Source organism: Chinchilla lanigera, unplaced genomic scaffold (genome assembly GCF_000276665.1).
Source record: "Chinchilla lanigera isolate Chin_1 unplaced genomic scaffold, ChiLan1.0 scaffold00003, whole genome shotgun sequence".
Taxonomy (NCBI): Eukaryota; Metazoa; Chordata; class Mammalia; order Rodentia; family Chinchillidae; genus Chinchilla; species Chinchilla lanigera.
The window spans coordinates 37360550-37380596 of NW_004955404.1; positions in this window are offsets into that span (position 1 = coordinate 37360550).

Consider the following 20047-nt stretch of genomic DNA (forward strand, 5'->3'; position numbering starts at 1 on the left):
CTTTTATAGGTAAATGGTCACAACTAGAGACCATACTCATAAGTGAAATAAATCAGACCTGCATGTGCAAGCACTGCATTGTCTCAGTATTTTAAAACCTGAAAGAGTCAAAACTAGTACGTATGATAGACATTGTGAAACAAATGAAAAATGCTCCAGGGTAAAGGGCAACCGGGATGTGGGAAAAGAGAAGAGAAACAAGGAGAAATTTTGCGTGTATGTATATACAGGATAGTTAACATAGTTGAACTACTCTGTTCTATTTATTTGCTGAAAGAAATAGTTAATGATTTCTTGATTGATCAATGTTGCATGTCTCTATTCGTTTTCCTGAGAAACCACTTTGAAGATATCAATATGCAATACACTAAGCATTGTTAATTTCCTACCACTTTGTTTGTAGCTCTGTATTATTTGTATTGTTCTTTTGCTATTTTGTAAATGGTTGTCTGTTTGTTAATGTTTTCCTTCTTTTACTTTTAAAATAAAGAAATAAAATGAAGAAAAAAAAAAAAAACAAAGTGAGCTCAAGGTGAACTTTAACTGTATAGGGAGACCCTGTCTCAAAAAATACAAAAAAATAAAATGAATTCTGCAAACATTAAGGCTAGAGAGCATTTACAGATATTATTAATATTAGCTATCAAAACTGTGATATGGAAATTGTCAGCTACTCTACTTCACGAATACAAGGCAAGAATATATTAAAGTCAAATTTCATATTCTGCACCTCTATATGTTTATTTAACATAAATTGATGAATCATGAAATATTTGATAAATTCTGTTTTAAACTCACTGAAGGCCTACTCTGTAGTTTTTTAAAGTGAGCTTACATTGATTTTTCCAATAGTGCTCACATGGAAGAACTAACTGCATTGCCAAGGCAAGACCCTGTGTGTTAGATAGCCTGCAGTCTCTAGTCTCTCTTATTAATAGGTGTTCAAAAGCCAATTAACTATCAGTTCTAGGACACCATTTTAAAAGTGTGTGGTTTCTTATAGCCTTATAATAACTGGGGAAGTTTTCAGAGCTAACTTAATTGTTAGTCATTGGTTTTACTTTTTGATATATTCTTGGATTAATTAAAAAACATTTTATGGATAATCATATTTATTAACAATTTAGTTGTGTATCTGTGTGTGTGTATGTTGCTGGTAAACTTCAGGAGAGTGCTGTAGAAAGTATGATCCTTCTATAAGTAATAATTTATGATATCTGTTTTCTGTATTCTTCTAATATGTTATCTGACTATACACAATTAAACTTTAAAATACCGAATACTTCTCAAATAGCACTAGTTTTACTCAATTAAGACACAGATATTAATTTATTTAAAAAGTTCTAAATGATGGATGTCATTTTAGTAGTGTTTTCATTTCTTTTCTAATTTGTACATTAACTTTATTTATTTTTTTTTAGAAAACAACTTTCATTGAGACCCCACCAGCTACTGAGGGTGTTACTGCTGTTACATGCCTTCTCACTTGGAAATGCGGTCTTTCTTGAGTTGTCCCATGAATGCCTTCTTCTCCTCCATGGTCTGGAAGTGGCCATGGTAGAACTTGGAGATGGTGTCATGTACATTAACTTTAATTTTAACATACTAGTAAATTAAAGAGTTTTAAAACTATACGGTGAATTACAAAACTATACTTTAATTTAAAAATAACATTAAAGACAATTTTTAAGATTTAGCCAAATCAATTTATGATTTTTTCCATACTTTTGCTGTATTTTCTTTTTTTTTTTTTTTTTTTTCCCGTACCGGGAACCAAACTCACGACCTTGTGCTTGCCAGGCAGGTGCTTTGCCGCTGAGCTAAATCCCCAGCCCCCCTTTTGCTGTATTTTCAATATAAATGTTATTTATTCATTGCCACTGCATGAAAAAGAAGCAAACATAAACATGACTGGTGCATTCATTGTAACTGGATCTAAATATAAATATTTTGGGTCAGCATAAGCACTGAAATAGATTAACGATGCAGAGGAGATCTTTGTGAGTATGGTATATATCTAAAGTAAATTAACATTAAATGACCCAGTCAAATAATTCTCATAAGTCAACTTCTACAAAACAACTATGTAAAAGACATATCTACATATTAAAGGAATAAAAATACTATTTTATTTTTGACATTTTATTTTAAAGAGGTTAATGAAAGAAAAGAAGAGTAGCTAAATACAAACAAAACAAAGCAAGAACATTACAAATGATATCGGATTTCAAACCAAATGATAGGAATTAACAGGGGTTGCTATATTATATATCGTTATCTTCAGTGAAGTTGCTCAGATTACCAGATGTAGAATGGAAGGTTGAGCAAATCATTAAACAGAATAAGAAAATCATAACTTAAAATGAAAAAAATACTAACGGTGAATAAATATATGAAAAAAATATTCAACATCATTAGTCATTTGAGAAATGCAATTTTATTTTTAGGGAAATGATCATTTCTATAATTTTTCAGTTTAAGAGAGAACAAATTGAGGAAAAAACAAAATGGTGGCACAATGCAATATAATTTTTCTTTTTTCTTGTAATCAGGGTAATTATGCAATTTTCTCCATAAAGCAATGATATAAATTTTAAAATAAAAGCTTAAATACAATTGTAAGTAATATGTATGTCTATTTTCATTAAAACCTATAATGTTTCTACCTCAGAAATTTAGTATTAAAACAAAATTTACCAATGGTTATTAAATTTTATAAATTTTTATTAAATTAATATTTATTTCTCACAGGTTTTTGTGAATTACAAGAAGTTGTGTATATGCTCCTAGAAAGAAAAAGAACATATCCTATTAATAAGAATTTGTTTTAGATGAAGCACATTTTTGGTTGCTTCAAATCATTTGACAACATTCAATATTATTTTATGTTATTCATAATGATTCAATTGACATAAAGGAATTTAAGTGTAATACTAAAAATGAGCTATTTGTTCTAATGCTGTGTCAAATATATATATATATATATATATATATATATATCAGTTCATAAAATAATAGTTTACTTTTAATCTAACCAAATTTTCAAGTTAATCATTATTATTTTGAAATTATCCAATCATTATTATTACTCATTATCATCACATCTCTAGGCTAGGAACTCCATGGGACCCCACTTCCATGGCAGCTTCATCCTAGGACATAATTGCTTCCCCCCTAAAACCCAGGTCACATGGACTTGGAGAGTTGACCTTCATTCCTCGTGTTGCATTCACAATTAGATAATATTCTGAAATACTGTGATGAATTGTTCAAGGTGCAGAATAATAATAACCTGTTGAAGTATAAACAAGAAAAAAGTAAAAGTAATTTCACAGTATTATTTTGCAACAACTGCAGATACGTTTTTGTTCTGTTAAATACAACATGCAATACTCCTGGTCTCTCTCATTTTGTGAATACATGTGTGTGAAACTACTGGTCATTACACAACTAGCTAAGAAAATAAATAAAATGTTGCTTTGCTAAACTTTCATTTCACTGACTTCCCAAATGTTTCAACTTAAAATCAGGATCACAACTTAGGCACACTTTGCAAAATACATAAAATAAAACAAAACACAAACTGTACATGGTAGACAGATAATGAGATAATGGCTTCTTTAAATTGTCTGTGTCCTAATTCCAAAACTCATGGCTAGAGAGAGGAGTTTAGATTGAGTGTGCAATTCAAGTTGCTAACCAACTGACTCTCTATGAGGTCATTTCAGATTATTGCATTGTAATGCAATCACAATTTTGGTAAACGTAACAGGGAAGGGCAAGAATAGGTCACAGTGCTGTTACATAAAATGGACAGGAGTCAGGGAGGATGGATAAAATCTAAAAGCTGGAAAATTCAAGAGAATGGACGCGCTTCCAGAAGTCCTATAAATGACAGCTCTGCCTCTACTGCTTAGTTAACTTATGCACTCTAACAACTCAGCCCTTTCAGTTAGGAGAAAAACAATTGTGATAAGACACACTGGATTTTATTATGAACATTCTGTATTTTGGACTTAACATTGGATTTTTTATGGCATTTGTGTATTACTACATTTTCCTACTCTTGATGATTAATTACATGTCATTTTAAAAGGGGAATTAACTTTGAATCGCTCCCATAGCACATCTCTTATGCATATTATTAGGGAGATACAGGAGATTAGTAAGTGCACAGTGCAATTTCACTGTGAAGACTCAAAACTGAGTAGTATCTTTCATGTATATCCCCTTTGATTCTATAGTGCACCATAAAAAATGAAAATAGTGTAATTTAATTTATTCAAAACTGGCTCAGTATTTCATATCTTGGTCTGCATATTCTTATAGATCTTAATTACTAAAGTGACATAATTGATAAATGATCATATTATTTTAAAAATCCCACATCATAACCTGGGTATAGTGGTGCATGCCTGCAATGCCCGCACTCAGGAGGCTGAGGCAGGAGGATCTTTGCGAGTTCAAGACCAGGCTGGGCTTCAAAGTGAACTCAAGGCCAGCTGAACTGCACAGTGAAAGTCTGCCTCAAAAAGACAAAAAACATTTCCATCATCAAACATTTATTGTTTATATGATGTTGTTAAATCCTCTAAAATATTCATATTCGTTTAATTATAACTATGCTTCATAATCACTTTATCTATACAAAACACTTATCTCTTGGTGTTTCTAACATAAATTTTATAAATGAAGTCCTCATATATGTGGTTATTAAAGATTTTATATTTATAGTATTTCTGTGAGAGACCATTATGAACAATCACATTAGGAACTTTATGACTGTTCATAGCATGAAACTTAAAGCAATTAACATAAATATGGCATCCCTACAGGTGATGCAGGCCACACACTAGATCTGCTGTTTAAAGTGTTAGTTATACTTAGAAATTTAAATATAAAAATTTCCTTATTCTTGGACAATATTGCATTTTCCTATTAACCAGGCTTAGGCTAATGTATATATAAAGTGATATGTATATCACAAAAACCAAACTGCATGTGAAATATTTCAAAGAAGCAACAGCTTGGATCTCATCCTACTGAAAAGTTTCTGCACATATAAAGAAATCACCAGCAGAGTAAAAAGAAAACCCACAAATTTGTAAAAAAAATTAGCTGACTATCCCTCAGACAAAGTGCTTCTATCTAGAACATATAGAGAATTAAAAAATATCAGCCCCTCCAAATTCAAAGACCCAATCCAAAAATGGGCAGCTGAGATGAGTACACACTTCTAAGATAAAGAAATACAAATGGCAAATAAATACTTGAGAAAATGTTCAACATCATTAGTCATCCGAGAAATGCAAATTAAAACAGCATTGAGATCCATTTCACCCCGGTAAGAATACCTAGCATTAAGAAAACAACCAATAACAAATGCTGGTGAGGCTATGGAGAAATAGAAATCCTTCTCCACTGCTGGTGGGAATGCAGACTGGTGAAACCACTGTGGAAATCAGTTTGGAGATTCCTCAACAAACTAGGTCTACAGGTCCCATTCAACCCAGCTATTCCCCTTCTGGGTATTTTCCCCAGAAGATCTAAAAACATCATATCACAGCCATATATGTGCATCTATGTTCATAGCAGTGCAATTTGTAATTGCTATATATAAAGTGATATGTATAGTGATATCATAATAAATTAAATTTGTAGTATTGGTAAAGCAGTACTTACATGAGTAACATAAAAAACAATTATAATTAATTAACATTAACCAGGTACTGGTCAGATATAACTTTTTTATTTTTGTCTTTTTGAGACAGGGTGTCCCTATACAGTTCAGGCTGGCCTTGAGCTCACTTTGTAGCCCAGGCTGATTTTGAACTTACAGTGATCTTCCTGCATCAGCCTCCAAGTGCTGAGAGTACAGGCATGTGTCACTACGCCAGGCATATATAATATTTCAACATAATATATATTCAATGTTTCCACATTTTTTCTAGCATAAGCTTCAAAATATAGAGGAAAAAAATTCAGGCCTGATCACTAAAACGATGTATTTCTCTTGAGAAGTATAGATAAAAGGGTGCAATACAATACAAACAAATTACCTTTAAAATTAGGAGGCTTTGTTTACATATGCTCAGTGATATTCTAGTTTAGTGGCTAAAGGAGATCACTCAGGTAAAAAATATATTGTTTAGTTATATTATGGTGCCTCTGCAATTGATGAAATAAGAATAGATATTTCGTTACTAGTGCAGTCTACCCAAGAAGAATGTTTAGACACACCACAAAAAAGTGGTCTGATAAATCTATCAGAACAGTCTATGTAGTATTTAGAGAATCACACTCTTGTTAGAGGGAAAATATACTCATTTAATCAACATAGTTCTCTCTTCATTTTTTAAAGAGTGATGTGTGAACATGGCTGATCTGTTTCATCTTCTAATTATCTCATTTGATATATATGTCTGATTACAGCTTACCTGTTGAATGCACATAAAACTGAGAGAGGGCACAAAATCTGGGCAATGATGCATAGCCACGGTTGTCTCACTGGTTGATTGATTTTTGTCTAACATCACTTTTTAAAATTAATTAACTTCTGCAAAGTCAAAACAATACTTACTGATGTAAGTGTAATACATTCCCAATAAGTAATATAATAAATTATAATCACACAGTTTTCTGAGTAAACCTCTGCAATGGTAAGCTAAAAAAATGGGAAATTTTGTAGGAAATCTATACAAGTCACTTTCTAATTGATTAATGATCAGTAAGACTCTTGATACAATTAAGGATCCCCTCACCCCAGTGAGACGGCTTGTCTCATGGCTGTCGTAAGAATTCGGGTGTGCAGACATGAGCAACCACTGCCCACATTCCTGCAGAATCCCACTGCCTAATGGAAATAAGAATTTTAATTTTCATTTGAACTTCTTTGCTAAACACGGAGGTTGAATTTACTTTTAAATCTACTGGATTGCTTAAAACTCCTCTTTCACACACTTCTATTTCCTATTTTTGACAAATATTTAAATATTTTGTAGAGAAAACTTGAGGATAAATTAAATATGTACAAAGATTCCTGAAAATAATTATTGAAAACCAACTGTACATAATTTATTAACTGTAGCCTACAGAGGTTTATTTGACAATAAAATAAAATATTTTAAATAAAATCTTAACCACCAATTTAAAATGGTGTACAGTTTTTCCATTAACGTCATTAATTTCAACACTCGTCTAGATTTTTAGTATTATAACATACTAACTGGATAGACAACTGAACAATGGAATTTTTATTCAGAAAGTTGGTAAGGTTACATGCAAGACAAATGCAAGTGGTGGGACGTCAGAGGTCCTGCAGATCCTTCTTTTGCTTCCACGGTGTGTAGACGGAGCAGAGCCGGGTCTCTCCTCCATCTTCCATCCAGCTTCCAGTGACTGCTGTCGGGACCAGTTTCTCTTCCACTCGTCCATCTCCTGCTTCCAGGACAGACCAACGCCGTTCTTCTGCGGGCCGCTCCTTCTTGCTGACCAGCCCTGACTTCGCAGCTGCGTTAGAATTATTCCCTCGAGCTGGTGGATCTGCACCACGGGCTTTCGCACCTCCCTCTCTCTGGGCTTCCAGGTCCACCCTGACACTGTGGCTCCGCCTAGGCTGGGCAACTTCCTCCCGAGCTGGCTCAGGAGGCACGCAAGGGTGCCCAGCATGGCCCGGAGATGCACAGCCAGCACGGGCCGCTTCTTCTCCAGAGGTGCCGAAACCTGAAGCTGAAGGAGAAAACCCTGGATGCCGCGGAGGCTGCCCAGACCTGGAGAAGGTCCTGAGCCAAGCTCTTCCAGATCTTCATGCCTTGGGCTCTGCCAAGAGAGAACCCAGCTCTTTGATTTCCTAGAGAACCACATTTTAGACGAGGAGGTGAAGCTCATCAAGAAGACAGGTGAGCATCTCGCTGCAGTCTGTAGCCTGAGGCCCCCACACCCGGCTGGGCTATACCCAGTACCTCTTTCAAAGGCGCACGCCTAGGATGCTTGGAGCCCTGCTCCATCCAAGGGCTCCTGCATCACCTGGCCTCGAGGTTTGGGCTAACCCTCTCCCTCCAAGCCACTAGGCAGCTTTTTCACCTCTCTGGAGCCCCTTCCCAAGTTTTGGACCAAAAGAAAATAAAGCCTTTTGCAGGGGAAGAAAAAAATATATAAATATATTTTTATATTATATATATTATATATAATATAATCCCTATGCATTTTCATTTGATTTTTATTCTCTACATCATTTCTTATTCTCAGTCTCTATTTATATGCATCATTTCTTATGCCAGGTTTGCATGCATCTATTCACTACTAGGTTTTTTAAGGCAATTCATAAAAAACAAATGTCATTCTTTTAAACCTTTAATGGTTTATTAGTATATTTGTTTAATGAAAAGAAAAAAAAAACTACATTATATATATATAGATATATATAGATAGGGATTGAGAATCAGTTGATATAAAGCATAATTTGAGTACAAAAATATAAGCCTTGACATTTGGAAATTATGCTGCTAAAACAATGGAAGTGGTAGATGTCAAATTTGTAATAGTAGGCTATACAAAATATACAGAAGAAATAACTCCAGAGAATGTATCATGTTTGAAACCCAGATTAAACATTACTCTCTCTGAACCTCTGTTTCTCCCTCTGTCCTCTATACAAAGCATACACAATAGCCCAGAGAAAACAATCATATTTGAAAGCCAGATAAAAACATTACTTGTTCTTTACATAAAATTAGAAAAATGGACATTAAAGGGATAAATTAATGGGGAATTAGTGAAGTTTTTTATTTTTGTTTCATTAAACAAATATACTAATAAACCATTAAAGGTTTAAAAGAATGACATTTATTTTTTATGGATTGCCTTAGAAAACCTAGGAGTGAAAAGATGCACACAAATCTGGCAGAGAAAGGGTGAAACATGATGCATAAAAATAGAGACTGAGAATAAGAAATGATATAGAGAATAAAAATCAAATGAGAATGCATAAGTATTTTATTTTTGCTTAATTGGTGCTTTTGTTTGCTACATAAAATTGTATATTTATAAAGCATCATGTGATATTTTAATAAATATGTACAATGTGTAAAGTTCAAATCAGTATAAATATATGTCTTCAAGTATTTATTATTTCTTTATGGAAAAATATTTAAAATTATTTTCACTTAAAACACATTCTTCTAACATGTTTAATTATGATAATTGATGGAATGGTTTTTCAAAAAGGAAAGTAAGACATAGTGATACTACTTACAGTTGTATTATGAAAAACCCTTCTATCAGTAATTACATACTTTCAAATAAAGACAATAATGCCATACTGATGTACTAGAGAGTGAACAAGAGTATACATTTTTTAACACACATCGAATGGAAGGAGGTAATCACCAAACTTGAATTTCCATTTCTGAAAAGGGATGTTCCAGTTAGAATGATAAGAGGTCATAAGAAATCTTTCAGAAAATGTTGAATTGTTCTCTTGGAGAATCAAGAAAAGAATCTGTGGCACACATAGCTGCTGCAGTCAGGAGAAAATCTTAGAGCAGAGGAATAGAGAGGAGAATCTTACATTCGTGTGTGCAGCCGTACAACATTCTACTGCTGGTGCCTGAACCACTCAAGAAGGATATACTGGAGCTGAAGCAAAAACACACATTTTGGTTTTGTATACCAAAAGTAGATTGCCCTTTTGTTAAAAGTAATTTTCTTAAAAATCAAAAAGATTTCAGTTTAATATAACCACATTTTGTTGATACTTGGTATTGGTTTCTAATGCAAATGGAGTTTTTTTTTTTCAGACATTCATAGCATATACCTATGCATTAAAGAGTTTTATTTAATTTCTCTTCCTGCAGACTAAATGCTTTAGTTTTTCTATCTAGGTCTTCAATCTATTTTTACTTGATTTTTGTACAAGGTTAGAAATAAAGGTCTAGATTCATTTTTCTGGATAGCCAATTTTCCCAGCATCGTTTGTTAAACAGGCTATCTTTTCTGCAACATATATTTTGGCCTCTTTTTCAAAAATCAGACACAGTGCCTGGGTTTGTTTTGGCACTGTCATTTCTATTCAGTTACTCAACTTGGCTGTGTAAAATGGCTATCATCACAGAATTAAAAAAAAAAAAAACAACAACAAACGCTGACACAGTTGTGGGGCAAAGGAACCCATCTTTCTTCTAGTATCATAGTGAGATAGTTAAATCCATCATATTACAGTAATACATGCATAACTCTGTTTGTAATTCACTATAGCTAAACTATGGAAGTGGCCCATATATCTGCCATAAAGGATAACTTCTAATCATTTGCAAGAAAATGGGTTGATCTATAGACTATAATGTTAACTGAAATAAATCAGACATACAACGTTAATGTCAAATGGTTTCTCTTACATGTAAAAACAAAAGTGTAAGAAAATAAATAGCAAAAAAAATGCTTGGTTGGAAACAGGGAGGTAGATCATGTGCTGTTGGGAAGGAGATCTGGGGAAAAAGGAGAGGGGAGTTGGAAGTGAGAGGAAGGAATAATGATCCAGACACAATGGGTGGGCTGGGGATGTAGCTCAGCAGCAGAAGTGCTTGCCTGGTAAGCCTGAGGTCATGAGTTCAATCCCCGGTACCAAAAAAAAAAAAAAAAAAAAAAAAAAAAAAAAAAAAAAAGAGATGCAATGGGTGGTTTGTACCAAACACCTAGATAAATTGACTTATTTTGCATTTCAAACACATGATAAATATATAGCTCCAAATGCTAATCTTTTTAAAACATTACTTGCCATATTAATAAAAAGGAAAAAATATGCATTCTGAAGAGGAAAGAATCAATGTACTTCATTTTCTCACAATACATTCAAATGTTTGAATTAGCACTCAAAGATTAGGAATTTATGTAAACTACACCAAACAACATAGATTTTAGTTGTCTCATTATAAAAAAAAGAACAAAATAGCAACCAGTAAAATATGAAGAATATCAAATGTAAATGATAAAGCAAAAAGTTTGGTTTTAACATACACAGAATGAAATTAAGTGCTAGGTGGAAATGAGAGAGGAAAAGTCACTGAAATGAGTAAGGAGAGAATTTTAGAATCTCAGCAACTGAAAAAATATAATTTAATATAAAAGGCTAAAAGATTTATTTATAATATAAAGAGACATTGTTTATTTTATTAAACTTTCAGAAGTGAAGAAAAGAAATGAAAAAAACTGAATGATTGATAAAAAGATGCCAAATAAATTGGTTTAAAAATCTCACTAAGCGGTGGCTGAAAAAATATGAAGACAATCACACCAAAATATTTTACACTAAAAATTGTGAAAACCCAAGAGTTAAAAATGTTTTGGCATGAATTATCACATATAGCTAACTTAAACTTTGACACGGTGAAAATAACCTTAGAATCACATGAAAATATATGTTGTAAATGCTTGAATATTGTCCTATTAGATGCAACTTCAGAGAAAAAAATGGAAACACTACAAATTGTAGACAAACAATAAAAGATACATTATATAAAGTCTTTAGAGAGTTAACAGATATAACCTTAGCTGAAAAAATATGTTAGGGAGTAGTGATTACAACAAAATAAGAATTAATCCCATAACTGAAATCAGATCCTGAGATAATAGGTGCTGAATAGGCCTACAAAAGAAGGAGGCTGAGAAGAAGGAGGAAAGATACATGAAGAAGCAGAAAATAAAGGAAAAAAAACTCCAAAAATTTAGATATATAAGAATGTGCCTCCATGCAAACAAGGCCACATGGGTCCAACATGCATAAAGTAAAAAATTTAAATCTGAAGTGCTCCAAACTGAAACTTCTTGAGTTCCTACATTTGAAAAGTTTGTATTTTAGAAAAAAAATTCAGATTTAAGAATCTTGGAGTAAAGACATTCAGCCAGTAATGGCTGTGCAAAAATTCTCAATTGCTAAAAACTCTGAAATCTGTAAAAGTTTCAGTCACAAGAATTTTACAGTCCAACCAAACTATATAATACGCAATCATAGTTAACTTCATGTTGTAAAGAAAACGCTGAAAATTTTCCCTGTAATATCTGGAATAAAACTGGAGGCTCACTCTCATGACTTCTTTCAACATGGTGCTGGAATTCCTAGACCAATGATGTCCAACATTTTCGCAACCAAGTGCCCAAACTTAAACCCAAAACCCACTTACTTACTGCCAAGTGCCAGCACTACAATTAAACCTCGTTGCTAGACTGCTCAGTTGAGGCCGGGACAACTTGTCTGCTGTGCCAATAGTGGGCTTCCTCTCCGCTGAGGCACGCCTGCAAAGATTCACCACCATTGTCCTTCACAGAGCAACTAGGCAAACAAAATAATTAAAGGTCCTCTGCATTGGATAGGAGAAAGCTGAGTAATCCTTGTTTGCAGACAACATGATACTGTGCACAGAAAATTCTCAAAAACAGCAAAAGTGATTTCAAGATCAAAATATAGTTCTGTACTCTTTCAGGTTACAAAACCAGTCTACAAGTATTAAAGATCTCAATTGACCAATAAGAAACTAACTGAAAAGAAGCATAAACTCCATTGTATTTCAATAGTTTGCAAAAAATGAACACCTGCCAAGTAATCTAACCAAAGAAATAAAATTTATACATGATTACTAAACCTCCACTACCATAGTTACTTTCTGGCTGTCTAGAAAAAACACCTGGCACCCACAACTTAAAGGAGAAGAGGTTTGTTTTAGCACATGATTTTTGAGACTTCACTCTAGGATCGGCAGCTCAAATGCAGACACGGCATATTGGAAGGACCTAGAATAGAGGAAAGCCTCTCCCCTCCTGACAGCCAGGAAGTGGAGAGAAAAGGGAGGAGCCAGGCAGGGAGATATAGTTTTCCATATCACAGCCTCAGTGAACTGGTCCCTCTTACAAACAGCACCAACTCCTAACAGTGCATTAGCTTGTAGAGTTAGCTCTTGATCAGTTTACTGAGGGGCATAGTGAATGTATATTTGTATGCAACACATACACATACATATGTAATCCAGTCATTAATGTATGCCAATCAGTAAATGAAAGTTCAAATAAAATACAATTTGACAGATGAACCTAATTACATTAAAAGATGAGTAACATTTTGAATCATCTTTGTCTAATTTATTTTCATAGAATATAATAACTTATTTTGCAACTATAGAAAAAAATGAAAATTACTTTCTTTTGAAGAAACATGATATATTCAACTTTGAAAATGTAGTACAGATGCAGAGCAATGAAACAGAAAAGCAGTGCAATAATGAAGACAATCAACAAATTGAAAGACTATCCTGTGAACAGATACCCCAATGCTTTTACAACTTTTTCTTGGCTCATCAAAAAATAAAGATAAGTTACATATATAATGAGTGAAAAAGGAAGTTATTCCCAGATCTTGCAATCATTTGAAGGATGTTTTATAGAGTCATGCAGGCAACGTTGACAGTATGGATTAACATCCTTTAAAAGTAGTATGTACTGGCACTACCAGAAGATGAAGTACATGTCTGTATATCTATAGAACTTACATTCTCTTATACTCAAAAGTTTTCCATAAAGACAAGTGAAATAAATAAATATACTAACTTATTTTTAGATATTTAGTTTAGTTTAGTTTTTTTGTTTGTTTGTTTTGTTTTTTTTCCCGTACCGGAAATCGAACTCATGACGTCTCGCTTGCCAGGCAGGCCCTGTGCCGTGAGCTAAATCCCCAGTCCCTATTTTTAGCTATTTAGAAAAGAAAAATGCAATACTATAGAAATACTTTAAACAAATAAGGGAGTAGAGAAAAATGCCTGTAACTTTATGTGACCAAACAGTACCAGAAATAATCGCTATTATAGAATATTGTTATAAACAAGGTCTTCGTTGCAAAAACCAGTCTTCTATTACTTTAAGCATCCTCATATGTTCTTGCCGCCAAACTGAAGATAAAGTCCTGAATATACTTACTCAGAATATTTAACAGGGTTGTTTTCAGGGAATAACTCAGAGAATTGAGTTATCATAACCTCCAGATCAGATGGCAACTAACTTCCATTTGCTAGAAAGCAATGGATTAATCAAATTCTATGTTTCAACCAGGAAACATAATCCACTGTATGAGTATGCACTGATACTGAGTTCTATGAATCTTTCTCTAGGCATTGAACTGGATACAAAAGAGAGATACCAATGAACATAAACGTCCAGCTACTGCTTTTACCCTAATATCTTTGTCTTTCTCTAGTATCCAGGAAGCTCTGATGAGCTAACTTATTGGCTTGTAAGTAACGCAAACATCACAGAATCCCTCAAGAACATAAAATAGTGTCCTAACAAATCTAACCTAATAATATGTAAATAAAAACCAAGTGGTACTTATTTCAGAGCTGAAAAGATAACAATATCAAGTACTATTTAATCAATTGAAAACACTAATAAAGCAATGGAAAAATCACCTTTAATTAAAGAAAAAAATAAATGTAGTTTACAAAATTAAGTATTCCTTCCAAACTAAAATTATCATCAAGTAAAGATAAGAAAGAAACTTCCATAATTTGATAGAGGACCTGTTCAGTGGAATACTTAATGGTAAACCTTTAAGTATTTTCCCATGAAGAATGAGTAAAAGCAAGGACATCCTACAAAAAGAAACAAAGAAATGTAGATGATAAGTAAAGGTATTACATCTCTATTCACATATAATATAGTTGTTTATCTGGAAAACATAAGATCTATACATAGAAATATAAGAAGTAGTAAGTAAAACTTTTGAGGATCAAGTATATTATAAATCATAGTTTGCTAATTTGTAGAAAATCAACAAATTATTGGTATACAAAAAGTAAAAAAATTACATGGATAAAACTAAACAAAAACTTTTGGAATAAATAGAAGCATATCTTTTCCATATGTTATTTTTCAAATTTTCCATATTTTTATGTTTTTTCCAAGTGACCTAGACATTCATTGCCACCTGGTAATAATGCTTGAAAGCTTTAGAGGTAAAATTTGGCAGTTTTAATCTACAATTTATAGGTAATTTCAAAGAATAAGAATTATCAAAAGAGGAATCATAAAGGACAACATTAATACACTTTCACTGAGCTAATAAGAATAAAAAAACAAATTAGAGTTTGTCAAGTAATAATCAAAGATAATTAAATGAAAACAGTAGACTCCTGTATCTCCCATCAGAATTTTTCTATAAAGGGATTCATGGTAAGAAATAAGTTTTCTTTTTTATTTGTCCTGTGAAATTTTGCTTCTTTGGCTCAGCCTGGTCTGGTGTGCATTTCACCTGACAGCTGTGTCAGTGATCTAACAGCGTAGAGATGCTCAAAGCTATGAGGGATGAAAAGCAGAAGTAATAGGTGATGAGATTCAGAGTACAAATTAAGATTCCTTCTTTAAAAGGGACAGGTGGACTTCGGTTATACACAGGGGAAAGGTCATTAGTGCATCCGCTGGATTCACTTGATTATGGAAGGAACTGTGTCCTCATGCAGTTGTTCTTCTCTTGTCAGTTTAAATCAAGATTTATACTTGTAATATAAGCACAGATGTTTGGGTCGGTTTTCTAGAACTCACTTGAAAGGTTTGTGTTTCTTGTAAAGTGGTGACATAGTACAGTTACAATAAATCATGCCTGACAAAAGTCATTCTAGCATTTTTAGTTCAGTTTACAAATATATAGAAGTTTAAATTTCAGTTAATAAATTCAGATTTATAACTGATTCTAATATCTGATAAAAAATAATATTCAATATATTTTTATGTTTTATGCCTTACATAATGTAAAGAAAAAATACAGTGCATCCTACTCTAGTCAAAGTTTCGGGAAGTTTAAGGTCTAAAATTTTGAACATATTTCCACATTTACTTTTCTCATAAATTATATTCATCATTTAAATCCAGTTAATTTTTAGATATATTTTGTTCTTTCAACCTTCATTCCTTCCTAAATACATTAATATCTTAAATATATATGTTATATGCTAAATAAACCCATAAATATGTATATTTATATAATTTTAGTTATTTAATGTTATTCAGGAAAATATTTTTTCCAATCTAAATTTATATTGAAAAAAGTTGCCTCTTTTTATTTATTTTCTGTGGTTTTTTAAGAGAGAATCTCACATGTATTCAAACCCACCAAGTACCCAAGGCCATGACCCTCTTACCTCAGTCTTCTTAGCAGTGTGATTATAGACCTGTGAAACCAAGACAGGCTACGCCAAACACTGGAAGGTATGCATTGGAAACATATTTTCCTTCTTCATTTCTTTTTAAAATTTTATTTTCTCACGTCATTTGAGCTCAGGTCTTTTTATGTGGTTCAGCTTTGAGCTCAAGATTTAGCTCTGGTAGTCCTCAAACTTGTGGCAATCCTCCTGCCTCAGTCTCTCCAGTACCAGGATTACAGACATGATCTATGACCTCAAGCCTTTTGGTAAACAGTTTTTATTATAAAAGAGTCATTTGGCAGTGGTTCAAATAATTTCCAGCCCAATTCTTCCAGTGCAGAATTTTCTGAATCTTCACTAACAAAAACAGCAAGTAATAGATTACTAGCATGCTGTTTATGGGTTTTAAATGTACATGGAGAAATATATAATCCTAATCTTTTATTCATGAGATTATGATATCTGATAGTCAGTTTAGGTATCAGCTTGAAGAAGAAATGCTTAGCGCATCATTTTAACTCATTTCGGGGTATGTCTGAAGAGGGAAGACAGAGAGGGAAGAGCCACCCTGGGTTTGGGAGGCCCCCACCAACAGACCTATGGCCTGAATGAAATAAAAAGAGAAACAATCCTGCCCTTTGTTTCTTTGAAGAAGTGCCAGTCTTATCACCATTGGATATCCGCTTCCGGGTTCCAGCGCACACTATTTAGTCTTCAAATGCAGCCCTCAGCTTTCTGGTAGTGACTTGCTGCAGATTGCAGCAAGCTGAGGACTTTTGTTTGGATCCTCCAACTCTCAAGAACACAGATGGCCCTTTGCATTCTTCCATGCTTGACTCTATGTAGCCACTGGAAGTTTACCTTGTAATATATATATATATACACACACATACATATATATAATCAAATATATTTAATGTATTGTCATATGTAATATATACACAATATGTCTAATATACAATATATTTGTACAATATATAATATTATGCAATATATTTAGACAATATATTTAGACAATAATATTTCTAGTATATATTTATATAATATATAAATATTTATGCTATATATAAATATACAATATATTTCATATAGAATATATTTGTCTTAGTTACAGTACAATATATTTATTGAATATAAAACACTAACATGTGTACCCATGAAAAATGCTTGCCTAAAGACAGTCATGCAAATCTCTCATGTATCTATTCTGGGAACAAATCAAATAGGAAAGGAGTCCTGAACTCAGTTTCCCAAATAGTATGATGTATTGGTGATGTTCAGTGACATTGACCGAGAACACTAAGATTGTGCTAAAATTGATGGCGAGCTTAAATGAAACATCAAAGAATTACATGTGGTCAAAGATCATGTCAAGCTGTAAAAGATCATAAATTTCTTTGTTTGAAGGGCAATTTTAAAGAAATACCTTAAGGTCACATCTTGACTTAGGTTGCTGAACTAAAAGTGTTGCATTCTGTTTTAGTCTTCTCATTTTCTCCCTAAGATAAATTTATTTTTTAAAAATACAATTTTTATTTTGGGTTTAAAATATTCTTGCATTTTGTTAGCCCTCAACAGTGATTATATGTAACTTTACTTATTGACAGTGCCATTATTAAATTTTGAACTAATTAGATGCTTTTTCCAGTGCTTAAACTGAATTTATTATTCCAGAATTGTCTCAGTGAAAGGGAATCAGTTTTATCACTCTTTTCAAAACTTTTTGCCATAGTGATTCTTGAAATTTCTTTTACTTTTATGCAAAAAATTTACATATATTTCTAAAACAATGTCTAAATGACTCAGATTTGGATGTAGTCATTTTAATATAATCATTCAAGTTTAAATATCACTAAGTGACAGGGATTCTGGTTTACTGGATTTTTGTAGAATATAAGTATGCAAATAAACAGCATAAAACAGCTAAAGGAAGGGTGATATAATTTGATTTTTCCATTTACCTTGAAAACTATTGCTTAAATTATTTGTGATATGCTTTAAAATATAACAATTAATAATACTAGCTTCCTAGTAGTAAAATTTTGCAGTTTAAATAAATAACTAAAATCCAGTTTTAATAAATCTCATTTGGGTTGTATGTACATTTGAGATACAGGAGTTTTGTGAGGTATTAGAAAAAAATGCTCTATAGATTGGCTTCTACAGGTGGAACTTATTTTAAAATGTGCTGTGCCGCTCTTGCTTGTTTTATTTTTTTAACATTTCTGTATCCCAGAAGATTCTAATAAGTCCTCTGAAATGCTATTTAGTTTCTTTGCAATTTTCCTCTGACAACTTTGCACATTAGAGATATATAACATTGTTTTAAAAGTTATCACAATCCTTACCAATAATATTCAAAGAATTAACATTATTACTTGAAATTAATTTGTGAAATGAAATACTCGAATGAATTGAAATTATAAGATATACATATTATTTTATAACATTAATAAGGATTATATTAATATTCACTTGCTGGTTTTGTCAGAAAATAGAGATGGCAAAATTGACTTGTCATATATTTTTAAACACATACATGTCAAAACATACAGAATAGAAAACTTCGAGAGGTTTTTTAATATAGCAACTCATTAATTTATGAACAATCTGACAAATTATCAAATTAGAAGTGGAAGATGTGTAAACTTAAATATTTACTTCCTATTTTATTTTTTATTTACATTAGGATATTGATTTTGAAATATATTCAATATTCCCACTGTGAATGATAGGTTTTATTAAAATGTAAGACATAGTACTATGGTTATAAAATTATGCTTGTCATTTATCTTACTAGGTATTAAAATAACCTTTACTCAAGAACATTCTTCATTTTTCTCAATTCATATCTGTAAACATTCACACTCTAATACACCAAAGCAAATAGAAAAAAGCACAGTATTTTAAGAAACAAAATAAATATTTCAGCAATTATTGACTGAAAATTTATTGTCCCAAATATCAGGAATACTCTGGACTCATTTACCCCTATCCTGCTTTCTGTGACTTTAATTAACATTTTTGTAATATTAATATCATTTTACATACTTTCTTTGTATACCAGTTGCACTTATTTTAAATTTTCCCTCATGATAATTTTATGTTTTCAGGTTGTATAAACAATGTTTCTTTGAACGTGATTGTAATAGTCAACACATCTATCTTTAATTGGAAATCAGAGAGAATATATTTACACCTTTGAAATACATTGAAAAAGTGTGTAAAAATTTAGTATATTTTCATTAATTCATGAAAAACAAACTACAATTTTATGTGTTTTCCAATAATTTCCATTTAAACATTTCCTATACAGTTCTTCTCTGAACTTCATGTTCAGAAACTTGCACATTCTTTTTATAAAATTTTTAATTAAATATTGTCTTCAGTGCCAAATTTTTATATGAAATTAAAAATTTTGAAAAACAACACATATTGATAACATCTTTATTTGCAGAAGTTAAAATTCTTGGTAGGGTCCTTACTAATGGTCTATCAGATTATTTATTCGATCATAGATTTATTACTTCCAGTTCCACCACTCTCAACTTCAGTTGGAATTCTTTCATTTCTGCAAGCTGAACCCTACCTCCTACTGACCCATTCAGCTATGAATTCATAAACACGTTACTAAGTAGCACATGATTAGAAAAAATAAATCTCATCCATACATGTTGGCAGATGCCTATAATTAGAGCACTCTGAGGGACAGAGGCAGGAGGATTGCAGGTCCAAGCCCAATCTGAACAACCTAGTGAGATTCTGTCTCAAAAAAATAATAATAATAGTAATAACAAGAAGAAGAAGAAGAAGAAGAAGAAGAAGAAGAAGAAGAAGAAGAAGAAGAAGAAGAAGAAGAAGAAGAAGAA